Below are 16,368 nucleotides of genomic sequence, written 5' to 3'. Positions count from 1 at the left end.
GTGATGGTCCTTGGGGGTGCGGACTTCAACTCCCAGAATGCACCTGGCGCAAACTCCTTTTTGGCCACTGGACAGTGGTCAGCTGGTCGCTTTCTTCAGGAGTTGGTGCAGGGGACTCTGGTTTAGCAATTTTTCACCTGTAGCAAACAGGGAGTCCCTCCTTGAACCAGTTGAAGCCAGGCAAAGTCCTTCTTGTGGTGAAGCCCAAGTGTGCAGCTGGTGCAGTCCTTCTGAGTGCAGGGTCCAGGTGCAGGCCAGGGGTCCAGCAGGGCAGTCCTTCTTCTCCTTAAGTTCCTTTCTTGTTGAATTCTGGAGGGGATCTGAGGTGTGGGTGCAGGTCTGCCAGTTTTATCCTTGCTCCTGGGTGAAAAGCAGGGGGGCCCTGGTTCTCCAATCAGGGACAGCGTCGTCCCCCTGTGATGACCACTTCCTGGGAAGTGTGGCAAAAATCCATCCCAGAAGGCAACAGTCTCTAAAAATCCAACATGGATGAATCTGATTTTTGGAGGTTACATCTGGCTGAGCCCACCCACTGGTGTGGCTAAAAATCATAAACACACCCCTCTCCTGCCCTCTCCTAATCTAATCAAGGGGGCACCTAGCTGTCTGGGGTTGCAGGATGTGGGGGTGTTGCTGGGTGCTGCAAATGTCCTTCTCTGCCTTTGAAGACTAGTTTGGCAGCCCTCCCCCTTCCTGCCTCACCATCTGCTGAGGGGAGATTCTCTCCCCCAAGCATATTCCTTTGTGTGAAGTCTGGCCACTTCACACCTCATCAAGGCAGCCTGGCAGAAGCTGCTGCAGGCTGGCCAATCAGAGCACAGCAGCAAAAACAATGCAGAGCTGAAATTGGCAACTTTTTAGGTAAAGTCTAAACTTTTTACCTGGACAAGTTATATTAAATCCAACAACTGGAAGTTGTGGGATTTATTACAACAATCAATTTGATACCAAATTCTTGGTATGTAACATTTAAGGAGACTTTAAAATTTTAAATAAAGTCTGCCCATTCTAGCCTATGAAGGCCATTTACTTCAATGAGGGAAAAACGAATTTGGCTGTTTTTACCTCACCAGGGCTTATAAATCTATTTTTATAAAGTCCCTGCTTATAGTTACATGGCACCCAGCCCTAGGGGCACATAGGGCACACCTTAGGGGTGACTTATATGTAAAAATAAGGTAGTTTAAGACTTTGGAAGTACCTTTAATTCCAAAGTCGAATTTGCATATAACTTTAATTTAAAAGCAGCCAGCAAGGCAGGCTTGCTTTTAAAATGACACTGGGCACCTCAGCAATGCACCTAGGTGTGCACTACCTATGCTGTGGTCCCTAAACCTACATGCCCTACCATATACTAGGGACTTATAGGTAGGTTAACTTAGCCAATTATAATTAGCCTAATTTGCATATCCATTTTACACAGAGCACAGGCCCTGGGACTGGTTAGCAGTACCAAGGGTACCTTTAAAGTCAGGAAAACACCAGCAAAAAGTGGAAAATGGGGGCAAAAAGTTATGGGGCCTCTGCAATCAGCCCTGTTTTCTCACACTCTAGTTTTGTTTTGAGGACTGCGTCTACTTTAAAATGTGCTATCTTGTCCTGATCAATAACAGGAAGGTTAAAAAGGTAGTGTTGTGAATTAGCTCTCTGAAATGTGTTTGAGAAAAACAGGATATGATTTAAAAATGTCTAGGTATTTTGACAAGACCTTTGTGTCACATGTATTGCACATTTTGAGTTTCTACAACTTGCAAACAGCTGAAAGACATTTAGAAAACAATAATGTAATGACTATTTCAGCCTACTGGCATTTGCTGTGTGCAATCAATGAGCAAAGCTGACAGATGAGTAGTAGTTCATGAGCAACAAAACGGCCCACTAAAGATGAAGTCAGATAATTGAATTCAAATTTCAAAGAGCTAACCATTATACCATGAAACCACCTCTACCAGAGACAGAGATACTGCTGCAGCAATTTGTAAATTTAAAAGGTTTTATTGTTGTACAATCAAAAACGAACAACATTTTATAACTTTCATAATATGGTAAACTTTTACATATTTAAAATACTTATGGAAGGATGCCATTCAAAAAATACAAATAGCATTATAACTCTTTTTACTATTAATATCCAATTGGGATATAGTTTTTGCAGCAACAATAAAGCTACCAACTGAGGCCTTCTCTTCTTTCACAATGGCAAAAAATCTCAACTCATGGAGGGTTCCATGGTGTAATTGTCAGCACTCTGGACTCTGAATCCAGTGATCCGAGTTCAAATGTCGGTGGGACCTTCAAACCTTTTAGAATTTAATATGCCATTGACTTTTAAGAATTTTAGTCTCAGAAAATATAATCTTCACTTTACATACTTATACATATAAACTTGTATATAGCTATCGATGTCTATGTAGCCATATCTTTCTTTGTAGCTCCATGAAAATATAAAATACAAATGATTAAATATTGAATCTGTAGAGGTGAAAATCAGAAACAGATGTTGTCTATCCACATTTTAACACAAGTAGATTTTCCTCTATCTTCTCTATGTCCAGGAAATGAGATAGTTACATTTTGCTCATTTCTTTCTTACCATATTCTTTACTTCTACAGTGCATTTCATATGCTAATTATTTTTAAAGAGAAAACAAGATTAATACCTATGATACGTCTAATCAAATGAGAGTATTTTTTGATTGTGGAATTACCATTGAAAATCAGTGTGAAGTTTGTTTCCTTTTTCAGTTTCAAGGTTAACATCAAAACTGTATTTCTTCAATCGCAGTAATACCCCACTTTTGATTCCTCTACTCATGGTTTATGGAGGCTTGTTAATTAAATTATGCCCCATTTACATTATCAGTAAACAGAAGATTTAAAAATGTAGTGTCTTGAGTAATCCTTCTGAAATCAGTTTGAAAAAAAACCTGATATATTTGTAAAATGGCCCCACAGCGATTTGAACTCAGATAGCTGGATTCAAAGGCCCAAGTGCTAACCATTACATCATAGAACCACTCATGCTGAAAAAAAAAGCACAAATTGCTGCAGCAATTTTGAAATATGGTAGTTTTTCATATTACGCAAACTAAGATGAACAGCATTTTATTAATTTCATATTTTGGTAAACATTTGCATATTTAAAACTGCTTGGAAAGGATGTTGCCCAAAGCAGTAATATAACATGAAACTTTGTTGGATATTCGTTACCACATGGGGTATCTTTTTGCAATAACATATAAGTGGCAAACTGAGGAATTATCTTCGGTAACAATGGAAACTTCACACTAGTACAGAAGCCGTCCATAATGTAATGGTAGGCACCTTGAACACTTAATCCAGTGATCCCTGTTCAAATTTCAGTTTGACCTTCCTGAGCTGTAAGATTATTGTTTGCCTTTACTTGTTGGAATTTTTGGTTTGAAAAATGTAATATTTAAGAACTTACTGTGACTTATTACCCTATAGATAAGTATTTATGCATATGTAGCAGTGCGAGTGTGTATGACTATATTAAAATATAAACATATAAATCATAACTAAACATAGCTAGTAGAGGTGAAAATAACAAAGAGTTGATGCCTATCCACATTTGAATCATGAGTATCTTTTCCTCTTTTTTCTATATATTCAGAAATTGAGATAGTGGTTTTTTGCTCATTGTTTTTGTAACAATATAGCTGATTTATACAGTGCGCATGAGTTGTGTATAGTGGTGAAAAGAAAATCAGATCAGTATCTACCTATAATACATCTAATCAAAAGATTATACTTTATGATTGCAGATTGACTCTTGGAAATCTGTCTGAGGACCTTTCTACTACACAATTCCAACACTAATGTTCAGAATGACAAATCTTGTATCTCAATAATGCTGCAATTTTGATTCCTCTAGTTTTGTTTTGAGGACTGCGTCTACTTTAAAATGTGCTATCTTGTCCTGATCAATAACAGGAAGGTTAAAAAGGTAGTGTTGTGAATTAGCTCTCTGAAATGTGTTTGAGAAAAACAGGATATGATTTAAAAATGTCTAGGTATTTTGACAAGACCTTTGTGTCACATGTATTGCACATTTTGAGTTTCTACAACTTGCAAACAGCTGAAAGACATTTAGAAAACAATAATGTAATGACTATTTCAGCCTACTGGCATTTGCTGTGTGCAATCAATGAGCAAAGCTGACAGATGAGTAGTAGTTCATGAGCAACAAAACGGCCCACTAAAGATGAAGTCAGATAATTTAATTCAAATTTCAAAGAGCTAACCATTATACCATGGAACCACCTCTACTAGAGACAGAGATACTGCTGCAGCAATTTGTAAATTTAAAAGGTGTTATTGTTGTACAATCAAAAACGAACAACATTTTATAACTTTCATAATATGGTCAACTTTTACATATTTAAAATACTTATGGAAGGATGCCATTCAAAAAATACAAATAGCATTATAACTCTTTTTACTATTAATATCCAATTGGGATATGGTTTTTGCAGCAACAATAAAGCTACCAACTGAGGCATTCTCTTCTTTCACAATGGCAAAAAATCTCAACTCATGGAGGGTTCCATGGTGTAATTGTCAGCACTCTGGACTCTGAATCCAGTGATCCGAGTTCAAATCTCGGTGGGACCTTCCAACCTTTTAGAATTTAATATGCCATTGACTTTTAAGAATTTTATTCTCAGAAAATATAATCTTCACTTTATATACTTATACATATAAACTTGTATATAGCTATCGATGTGTATGTAGCCATATCTTTCTTTGTAGCTCCATGAAAATATAAAATACAAATGATTAAATATTGAATCTGTAGAGGTGAAAATCAGAAACAGATGTTGTCTATCCACATTTTAACACAAGTAGATTTTCCTCCATCTTCTCTATGTCCAGGAAATGAGATAGTTTCTTTTTGCTCATTTCTTTCTGACCATATTCTTAACTTCTACGGTGCATTTCATATGTTAATTATTTTGAAAGAGAAAACAAGATTAATACCTATGATACGTCTAATCAAATGAGAGTATTTTTTGATTGTGGAATTACCATTGAAAATCAGTGTGAAGTTTGTTTCCTTTTTCAGTTTCAAGGTTAACATCAAAACTCTATTTCTTCATTCGCAGTAATACCCCACTTTTGATTCCTCTACTCATGGTTTATGGAGGCTTGTTAATTAAATTATGCCCCATTTACATTATCAGTAAACAGAAGATTTAAAAATGTAGTGTCTTGAGTAATCCTTCTGAAATGAGTTTGAAAAAAACACTGATATATTTGTAAAATGGCCCCACAGCGATTTGAACTCAGATAGCTGGATTCAAAGGCCCAAGTGCTAATCATTACATCATAGAACCACTCATGCTAAAAAAAGAAGCACAAATTGCTGCAGCAATTTTGAAATATGGTAGTTTTTAATATTAGGCAAACTAAGATGAACAGCATTTTATTAATTTCATATTTTGGTAAACATTTGCATATTGAAAACTGCTTGGAAAGGATGTTGCCCAAAGCAGTTATATAACATTAAACTTTGTTGGATATTCCTTACCACATGGGGTATCTTTTTGCAATAACATACAAGCGGCAAACTGAGGAATTATCTTCGGTAACAATGGAAACTTCACACTAGTACAGAAGCCGTCCATAATGTAATGGTAGGCACGTTGAACACTTAATCCAGTGATCCCTGTTCAAATTTCAGTTTGACCTTCCTGAACTGTAAGATTATTGTTTGCCTTTACTTGTTGTAATTTTTGGTTTGAAAAATGTAATATTTAAGAACTTACTGTGACTTATTACCCTATAGATAAGTATTTATGCATATGTAGCAGTGCGAGTGTGTATGACTATATTAAAATATAAACATAGAAATCATAACTAAACATAGCTAGTAGAGGTGAAAATAACAAAGAGTTGATGCCTATCCACATTTGAATCATGAGTATCATTTCCTCTTTTTTCTATATATTCAGAAATTGAGACAGTTGTTTTTTGCTCATTGTTTTTGTAACAATATAGCTGATTTATACAGTGAGCATGAGTTGTGTATAGTGGTGAAAAGAAAATCAGATCAGTATCTACCTATAATACATCTAATCAAAAGATTATACTTTATGATTGCAGATTGACTCTTGGAAATCTGTCTGAGGACCTTTCTACTACACAATTCCAACACTAATGTTCAGAATGACAAATCTTGTATCTCAATAATGCTGCAATTTTGAATGGGTTATTGGTAGGGCAGGTAGGTACCTACACCTAGCAACAAGCCACTAACCTCCACATAGGTACAGTTAGGTCTCAGTAAATTAATCCCAGCTCTACCCTTGGTAGCTTGGCATCGAGCGTCAAGGCTTAACTTAGGAGACAAAGTGTAAAGCATTCAAATATCACAAAACAGTAATTAAATAAAACACAGGAAACAGTTTAAAAATCCAAAACCAATTTATAAAAATAGCTTATATTTTTATCTTTAAAATGACACAAAAACGATTAAAATCGGTTCAGGGGAACCGGAGATATGAATTTTTAAAGTATTATTATTTTCTAGCGCTTAGAAACAAAAAGCGCCAATCGGGTCATCTGGTTGCACCAGGACCGGGGCAAAGTCAAACTTTCAGGCCGACCGCGATGGAGCCCTGCTCGGCTACAAGTCGCGGGAGGCCTCGGTTAAAAAGTTACCTTCTGACTTAGTCTCTTTTTTGATGTTTTTCTTCCCCGGGACGAACCTGCCAGTTGGATCCGACCTCCTGGAGCCCTTGTCCGGATACGCGAAGTCGGTTTCCTCGGTGGTGATTTTTACCTTCGGACTTAGTCGTTTTTTCGAGATGAAAATCCTTCGACCGGGGTAAACCTGGATCTTGATCCGACGTCCGTGGAGCCCTTCTCGGATACGATGGCTGGAAGGTCCCGGTCAACTTTTTACGTTTGGACTTAGTCTCTTTTTTGGATGTTTTTCTTTACCGGGACGAACCACGAAGTCAGGCCGGGTCGCGGTTGAGGCAAGCCGGCTAGAATTTCCGCGTCGGGTCGGTCACTTTATGAAGCTTTTTTTAAAAAATTCTCCAATCTTTTCCACACTTCTGGGGCTTCACCCAGATGTTCTTTTAAGGTTCTTTTGGGGTCCACAGCTCACCCCAAGGGTCCAGAAGTTCTGTGATGGTCCTTGGGGGTGCGGACTTCAACTCCCAGAATGCACCTGGCGCAAACTCCTTTTTGGCCACTGGACAGTGGTCAGCTGGTCGCTTTCTTCAGGAGTTGGTGCAGGGGACTCTGGTTTAGCAATTTTTCACCTGTAGCAAACAGGGAGTCCCTCCTTGAACCAGTTGAAGCCAGGCAAAGTCCTTCTTGTGGTGAAGCCCAAGTGTGCAGCTGGTGCAGTCCTTCTGAGTGCAGGGTCCAGGTGCAGGCCAGGGGTCCAGCAGGGCAGTCCTTCTTCTCCTTAAGTTCCTTTCTTGTTGAATTCTGGAGGGGATCTGAGGTGTGGGTGCAGGTCTGCCAGTTTTATCCTTGCTCCTGGGTGAAAAGCAGGGGGGCCCTGGTTCTCCAATCAGGGACAGCGTCGTCCCCCCTTGATGACCACTTCCTGGGAAGTGTGGCAAAAATCCATCCCAGAAGGCAACAGTCTCTAAAAATCCAACATGGATGAATCTGATTTTTGGAGGTTACATCTGGCTGAGCCCACCCACTGGTGTGGCTAAAAATCATAAACACACCCCTCTCCTGCCCTCTCCTAATCTAATCAAGGGGGCACCTAGCTGTCTGGGGTTGCAGGATGTGGGGGTGTTGCTGGGTGCTGCAAATGTCCTTCTCTGCCTTTGAAGACTAGTTTGGCAGCCCTCCCCCTTCCTGCCTCACCATCTGCTGAGGGGAGATTCTCTCCCCCAAGCACATTCCTTTGTGTGAAGTCTGGCCACTTCACACCTCATCAAGGCAGCCTGGCAGAAGCTGCTGCAGGCTGGCCAATCAGAGCACAGCAGCAAAAACAATGCAGAGCTGAAATTGGCAACTTTTTAGGTAAAGTCTAAACTTTTTACCTGGACAAGTTATATTAAATCCAACAACTGGAAGTTGTGGGATTTATTACAACAATCAATTTGATACCAAATTCTTGGTATGTAACATTTAAGGAGACTTTAAAATTTTAAATAAAGTCTGCCCATTCTAGCCTATGAAGGCCATTTACTTCAATGAGGGAAAAACGAATTTGGCTGTTTTTACCTCACCAGGGCTTATAAATCTATTTTTATAAAGTCCCTGCTTATAGTTACATGGCACCCAGCCCTAGGGGCACATAGGGCACACCTTAGGGGTGACTTATATGTAAAAATAAGGTAGTTTAAGACTTTGGAAGTACCTTTAATTCCAAAGTCGAATTTGCATATAACTTTAATTTAAAAGCAGCCAGCAAGGCAGGCTTGCTTTTAAAATGACACTGGGCACCTCAGCAATGCACCTAGGTGTGCACTACCTATGCTGTGGTCCCTAAACCTACATGCCCTACCATATACTAGGGACTTATAGGTAGGTTAACTTAGCCAATTATAATTAGCCTAATTTGCATATCCATTTTACACAGAGCACAGGCCCTGGGACTGGTTAGCAGTACCAAGGGTACCTTTAAAGTCAGGAAAACACCAGCAAAAAGTGGAAAATGGGGGCAAAAAGTTATGGGGCCTCTGCAATCAGCCCTGTTTTCTCACACTCTAGTTTTGTTTTGAGGACTGCGTCTACTTTAAAATGTGCTATCTTGTCCTGATCAATAACAGGAAGGTTAAAAAGGTAGTGTTGTGAATTAGCTCTCTGAAATGTGTTTGAGAAAAACAGGATATGATTTAAAAATGTCTAGGTATTTTGACAAGACCTTTGTGTCACATGTATTGCACATTTTGAGTTTCTACAACTTGCAAACAGCTGAAAGACATTTAGAAAACAATAATGTAATGACTATTTCAGCCTACTGGCATTTGCTGTGTGCAATCAATGAGCAAAGCTGACAGATGAGTAGTAGTTCATGAGCAACAAAACGGCCCACTAAAGATGAAGTCAGATAATTGAATTCAAATTTCAAAGAGCTAACCATTATACCATGAAACCACCTCTACCAGAGACAGAGATACTGCTGCAGCAATTTGTAAATTTAAAAGGTTTTATTGTTGTACAATCAAAAACGAACAACATTTTATAACTTTCATAATATGGTAAACTTTTACATATTTAAAATACTTATGGAAGGATGCCATTCAAAAAATACAAATAGCATTATAACTCTTTTTACTATTAATATCCAATTGGGATATAGTTTTTGCAGCAACAATAAAGCTACCAACTGAGGCCTTCTCTTCTTTCACAATGGCAAAAAATCTCAACTCATGGAGGGTTCCATGGTGTAATTGTCAGCACTCTGGACTCTGAATCCAGTGATCCGAGTTCAAATGTCGGTGGGACCTTCAAACCTTTTAGAATTTAATATGCCATTGACTTTTAAGAATTTTAGTCTCAGAAAATATAATCTTCACTTTATATACTTATACATATAAACTTGTATATAGCTATCGATGTCTATGTAGCCATATCTTTCTTTGTAGCTCCATGAAAATATAAAATACAAATGATTAAATATTGAATCTGTAGAGGTGAAAATCAGAAACAGATGTTGTCTATCCACATTTTAACACAAGTAGATTTTCCTCTATCTTCTCTATGTCCAGGAAATGAGATAGTTACATTTTGCTCATTTCTTTCTTACCATATTCTTTACTTCTACAGTGCATTTCATATGCTAATTATTTTTAAAGAGAAAACAAGATTAATACCTATGATACGTCTAATCAAATGAGAGTATTTTTTGATTGTGGAATTACCATTGAAAATCAGTGTGAAGTTTGTTTCCTTTTTCAGTTTCAAGGTTAACATCAAAACTGTATTTCTTCAATCGCAGTAATACCCCACTTTTGATTCCTCTACTCATGGTTTATGGAGGCTTGTTAATTAAATTATGCCCCATTTACATTATCAGTAAACAGAAGATTTAAAAATGTAGTGTCTTGAGTAATCCTTCTGAAATCAGTTTGAAAAAAAAACTGATATATTTGTAAAATGGCCCCACAGCGATTTGAACTCAGATAGCTGGATTCAAAGGCCCAAGTGCTAACCATTACATCATAGAACCACTCATGCTGAAAAAAAAAGCACAAATTGCTGCAGCAATTTTGAAATATGGTAGTTTTTCATATTACGCAAACTAAGATGAACAGCATTTTATTAATTTCATATTTTGGTAAACATTTGCATATTTAAAACTGCTTGGAAAGGATGTTGCCCAAAGCAGTTATATAACATGAAACTTTGTTGGATATTCGTTACCACATGGGGTATCTTTTTGCAATAACATATAAGTGGCAAACTGAGGAATTATCTTCGGTAACAATGGAAACTTCACACTAGTACAGAAGCCGTCCATAATGTAATGGTAGGCACCTTGAACACTTAATCCAGTGATCCCTGTTCAAATTTCAGTTTGACCTTCCTGAGCTGTAAGATTATTGTTTGCCTTTACTTGTTGGAATTTTTGGTTTGAAAAATGTAATATTTAAGAACTTACTGTGACTTATTACCCTATAGATAAGTATTTATGCATATGTAGCAGTGCGAGTGTGTATGACTATATTAAAATATAAACATATAAATCATAACTAAACATAGCTAGTAGAGGTGAAAATAACAAAGAGTTGATGCCTATCCACATTTGAATCATGAGTATCTTTTCCTCTTTTTTCTATATATTCAGAAATTGAGATAGTGGTTTTTTGCTCATTGTTTTTGTAACAATATAGCTGATTTATACAGTGCGCATGAGTTGTGTATAGTGGTGAAAAGAAAATCAGATCAGTATCTACCTATAATACATCTAATCAAAAGATTATACTTTATTATTGCAGATTGACTCTTGGAAATCTGTCTGAGGACCTTTCTACTACACAATTCCAACACTAATGTTCAGAATGACAAATCTTGTATCTCAATAATGCTGCAATTTTGATTCCTCTAGTTTTGTTTTGAGGACTGCGTCTACTTTAAAATGTGCTATCTTGTCCTGATCAATAACAGGAAGGTTAAAAAGGTAGTGTTGTGAATTAGCTCTCTGAAATGTGTTTGAGAAAAACAGGATATGATTTAAAAATGTCTAGGTATTTTGACAAGACCTTTGTGTCACATGTATTGCACATTTTGAGTTTCTACAACTTGCAAACAGCTGAAAGACATTTAGAAAACAATAATGTAATGACTATTTCAGCCTACTGGCATTTGCTGTGTGCAATCAATGAGCAAAGCTGACAGATGAGTAGTAGTTCATGAGCAACAAAACGGCCCACTAAAGATGAAGTCAGATAATTTAATTCAAATTTCAAAGAGCTAACCATTATACCATGGAACCACCTCTACTAGAGACAGAGATACTGCTGCAGCAATTTGTAAATTTAAAAGGTGTTATTGTTGTACAATCAAAAACGAACAACATTTTATAACTTTCATAATATGGTCAACTTTTACATATTTAAAATACTTATGGAAGGATGCCATTCAAAAAATACAAATAGCATTATAACTCTTTTTACTATTAATATCCAATTGGGATATGGTTTTTGCAGCAACAATAAAGCTACCAACTGAGGCATTCTCTTCTTTCACAATGGCAAAAAATCTCAACTCATGGAGGGTTCCATGGTGTAATTGTCAGCACTCTGGACTCTGAATCCAGTGATCCGAGTTCAAATCTCGGTGGGACCTTCCAACCTTTTAGAATTTAATATGCCATTGACTTTTAAGAATTTTAGTCTCAGAAAATATAATCTTCACTTTATATACTTATACATATAAACTTGTATATAGCTATCGATGTGTATGTAGCCATATCTTTCTTTGTAGCTCCATGAAAATATAAAATACAAATGATTAAATATTGAATCTGTAGAGGTGAAAATCAGAAACAGATGTTGTCTATCCACATTTTAACACAAGTAGATTTTCCTCCATCTTCTCTATGTCCAGGAAATGAGATAGTTTCTTTTTGCTCATTTCTTTCTGACCATATTCTTAACTTCTACGGTGCATTTCATATGTTAATTATTTTGAAAGAGAAAACAAGATTAATACCTATGATACGTCTAATCAAATGAGAGTATTTTTTGATTGTGGAATTACCATTGAAAATCAGTGTGAAGTTTGTTTCCTTTTTCAGTTTCAAGGTTAACATCAAAACTCTGTTTCTTCAATCGCAGTAATACCCCACTTTTGATTCCTCTACTCATGGTTTATGGAGGCTTGTTAATTAAATTATGCCCCATTTACATTATCAGTAAACAGAAGATTTAAAAATGTAGTGTCTTGAGTAATCCTTCTGAAATGAGTTTGAAAAAAACACTGATATATTTGTAAAATGGCCCCACAGCGATTTGAACTCAGATAGCTGGATTCAAAGGCCAAAGTGCTAATCATTACATCATAGAACCACTCATGCTGAAAAAAAAAGCACAAATTGCTGCAGCAATTTTGAAATATGGTAGTTTTTAATATTACGCAAACTAAGATGAACAGCATTTTATTAATTTCATATTTTGGTAAACATTTGCATATTTAAAACTGCTTGGAAAGGATGTTGCCCAAAGCAGTTATATAACATTAAACTTTGTTGGATATTCCTTACCACATGGGGTATCTTTTTGCAATAACATATAAGCGGCAAACTGAGGAATTATCTTCGGTAACAATGGAAACTTCACACTAGTACAGAAGCCGTCCATAATGTAATGGTAGGCACGTTGAACACTTAATCCAGTGATCCCTGTTCAAATTTCAGTTTGACCTTCCTGAGCTGTAAGATTATTGTTTGCCTTTACTTGTTGGAATTTTTGGTTTGAAAAATGTAATATTTAAGAACTTACTGTGACTTATTACCCTATAGATAAGTATTTATGCATATGTAGCAGTGCGAGTGTGTATGACTATATTAAAATATAAACATAGAAATCATAACTAAACATAGCTAGTAGAGGTGAAAATAACAAAGAGTTGATGCCTATCCACATTTGAATCATGAGTATCATTTCCTCTTTTTTCTATATATTCAGAAATTGAGACAGTTGTTTTTTGCTCATTGTTTTTGTAACAATATAGCTGATTTATACAGTGAGCATGAGTTGTGTATAGTGGTGAAAAGAAAATCAGATCAGTATCTACCTATAATACATCTAATCAAAAGATTATACTTTATGATTGCAGATTGACTCTTGGAAATCTGTCTGAGGACCTTTCTACTACACAATTCCAACACTAATGTTCAGAATGACAAATCTTGTATCTCAATAATGCTGCAATTTTGAATGGGTTATTGGTAGGGCAGGTAGGTACCTACACCTAGCAACAAGCCACTAACCTCCACATAGGTACAGTTAGGTCTCAGTAAATTAATCCCAGCTCTACCCTTGGTAGCTTGGCATCGAGCGTCAAGGCTTAACTTAGGAGACAAAGTGTAAAGCATTCAAATATCACAAAACAGTAATTAAATAAAACACAGGAAACAGTTTAAAAATCCAAAACCAATTTATAAAAATAGCTTATATTTTTATCTTTAAAATGACACAAAAACGATTAAAATCGGTTCAGGGGAACCGGAGATATGAATTTTTAAAGTATTATTATTTTCTAGCGCTTAGAAACAAAAAGCGCCAATCGGGTCATCTGGTTGCACCAGGACCGGGGCAAAGTCAAACTTTCAGGCCGACCGCGATGGAGCCCTGCTCGGCTACAAGTCGCGGGAGGCCTCGGTTAAAAAGTTACCTTCTGACTTAGTCTCTTTTTTGATGTTTTTCTTCCCCGGGACGAACCTGCCAGTTGGATCCGACCTCCTGGAGCCCTTGTCCGGATACGCGAAGTCGGTTTCCTCGGTGGTGATTTTTACCTTCGGACTTAGTCGTTTTTTCGAGATGAAAATCCTTCGACCGGGGTAAACCTGGATCTTGATCCGACGTCCGTGGAGCCCTTCTCGGATACGATGGCTGGAAGGTCCCGGTCAACTTTTTACGTTTGGACTTAGTCTCTTTTTTGGATGTTTTTCTTTACCGGGACGAACCACGAAGTCAGGCCGGGTCGCGGTTGAGGCAAGCCGGCTAGAATTTCCGCGTCGGGTCGGTCACTATATGAAGCTTTTTTTCAAAAATTCTCCAATCTTTTCCAAACTTCTGGGGCTTCACCCAGATGTTCTTTTAAGGTTCTTTTGGGGTCCACAGCTCACCCCAAGGGTCCAGAAGTTCTGTGATGGTCCTTGGGGGTGCGGACTTCAACTCCCAGAATGCACCTGGCGCAAACTCCTTTTTGGCCACTGGACAGTGGTCAGCTGGTCGCTTTCTTCAGGAGTTGGTGCAGGGGCCTCTGGTTTAGCAATTTTTCACCTGTAGCAAACAGGGAGTCCCTCCTTGAACCAGTTGAAGCCAGGCAAAGTCCTTCTTGTGGTGAAGCCCAAGTGTGCAGCTGGTGCAGTCCTTCTGAGTGCAGGGTCCAGGTGCAGGCCAGGGGTCCAGCAGGGCAGTCCTTCTTCTCCTTAAGTTCCTTTCTTGTTGAATTCTGGAGGGGATCTGAGGTGTGGGTGCAGGTCTGCCAGTTTTATCCTTGCTCCTGGGTGAAAAGCAGGGGGGCCCTGGTTCTCCAATCAGGGACAGCGTCGTCCCCCTGTGATGACCACTTCCTGGGAAGTGTGGCAAAAATCCATCCCAGAAGGCAACAGTCTCTAAAAATCCAACATGGATGAATCTGATTTTTGGAGGTTACATCTGGCTGAGCCCACCCACTGGTGTGGCTAAAAATCATAAACACACCCCTCTCCTGCCCTCTCCTAATCTAATCAAGGGGGCACCTAGCTGTCTGGGGTTGCAGGATGTGGGGGTGTTGCTGGGTGCTGCAAATGTCCTTCTCTGCCTTTGAAGACTAGTTTGGCAGCCCTCCCCCTTCCTGCCTCACCATCTGCTGAGGGGAGATTCTCTCCCCCAAGCACATTCCTTTGTGTGAAGTCTGGCCACTTCACACCTCATCAAGGCAGCCTGGCAGAAGCTGCTGCAGGCTGGCCAATCAGAGCACAGCAGCAAAAACAATGCAGAGCTGAAATTGGCAACTTTTTAGGTAAAGTCTAAACTTTTTACCTGGACAAGTTATATTAAATCCAACAACTGGAAGTTGTGGGATTTATTACAACAATCAATTTGATACCAAATTCTTGGTATGTAACATTTAAGGAGACTTTAAAATTTTAAATAAAGTCTGCCCATTCTAGCCTATGAAGGCCATTTACTTCAATGAGGGAAAAACGAATTTGGCTGTTTTTACCTCACCAGGGCTTATAAATCTATTTTTATAAACTCCCTGCTTATAGTTACATGGCACCCAGCCCTAGGGGCACATAGGGCACACCTTAGGGGTGACTTATATGTAAAAATAAGGTAGTTTAAGACTTTGGAAGTACCTTTAATTCCAAAGTCGAATTTGCATATAACTTTAATTTAAAAGCAGCCAGCAAGGCAGGCTTGCTTTTAAAATGACACTGGGCACCTCAGCAATGCACCTAGGTGTGCACTACCTATGCTGTGGTCCCTAAACCTACATGCCCTACCATATACTAGGGACTTATAGGTAGGTTAACTTAGCCAATTATAATTAGCCTAATTTGCATATCCATTTTACACAGAGCACAGGCCCTGGGACTGGTTAGCAGTACCCAGGGTACCTTTAAAGTCAGGAAAACACCAGCAAAAAGTGGAAAATGGGGGCTAAAAGTTATGGGGCCTCTGCAATCAGCCCTGTTTTCTCACACTCTAGTTTTGTTTTGAGGACTGCGTCTACTTTAAAATGTGCTATCTTGTCCTGATCAATAACAGGAAGGTTAAAAAGGTAGTGTTGTGAATTAGCTCTCTGAAATGTGTTTGAGAAAAACAGGATATGATTTAAAAATGTCTAGGTATTTTGACAAGACCTTTGTGTCACATGTATTGCACATTTTGAGTTTCTACAACTTGCAAACAGCTGAAAGACATTTAGAAAACAATAATGTAATGACTATTTCAGCCTACTGGCATTTGCTGTGTGCAATCAATGAGCAAAGCTGACAGATGAGTAGTAGTTCATGAGCAACAAAACGGCCCACTAAAGATGAAGTCAGATAATTGAATTCAAATTTCAAAGAGCTAACCATTATACCATGAAACCACCTCTACCAGAGACAGAGATACTGCTGCAGCAATTTGTAAATTTAAAAGGTTTTATTGTTGTACAATCAAAAACGAACAACATTTTATAACTTTCATAATATGGTAAACT

General features: G+C 38.1%; 2 non-coding genes across 2 annotated transcripts; both read left to right on the top strand.

Moving 5' to 3' along the window:
- Positions 1 to 4,563: 4,563 nt before the first annotated feature.
- Positions 4,564 to 4,635, top strand: TRNAQ-CUG (transfer RNA glutamine (anticodon CUG)). Its single transcript has one exon. It is a non-coding gene; the product is annotated as a tRNA-Gln (tRNA).
- Positions 4,636 to 11,721: 7,086 nt separating this feature from the next.
- On the top strand, positions 11,722 to 11,793 carry TRNAQ-CUG (transfer RNA glutamine (anticodon CUG)). The gene has a single exon. It is a non-coding gene; the product is annotated as a tRNA-Gln (tRNA).
- Positions 11,794 to 16,368: the final 4,575 nt, after the last annotated feature.

This window comes from Pleurodeles waltl, chromosome 2_1 (assembly GCF_031143425.1).
Source record: "Pleurodeles waltl isolate 20211129_DDA chromosome 2_1, aPleWal1.hap1.20221129, whole genome shotgun sequence".
NCBI classification, from domain to species: domain Eukaryota; kingdom Metazoa; phylum Chordata; class Amphibia; order Caudata; family Salamandridae; genus Pleurodeles; species Pleurodeles waltl.
The sequence above is the reverse complement of the archived record's forward strand: the minus strand, read 5'-3'. Positions and strand labels throughout refer to the sequence as shown.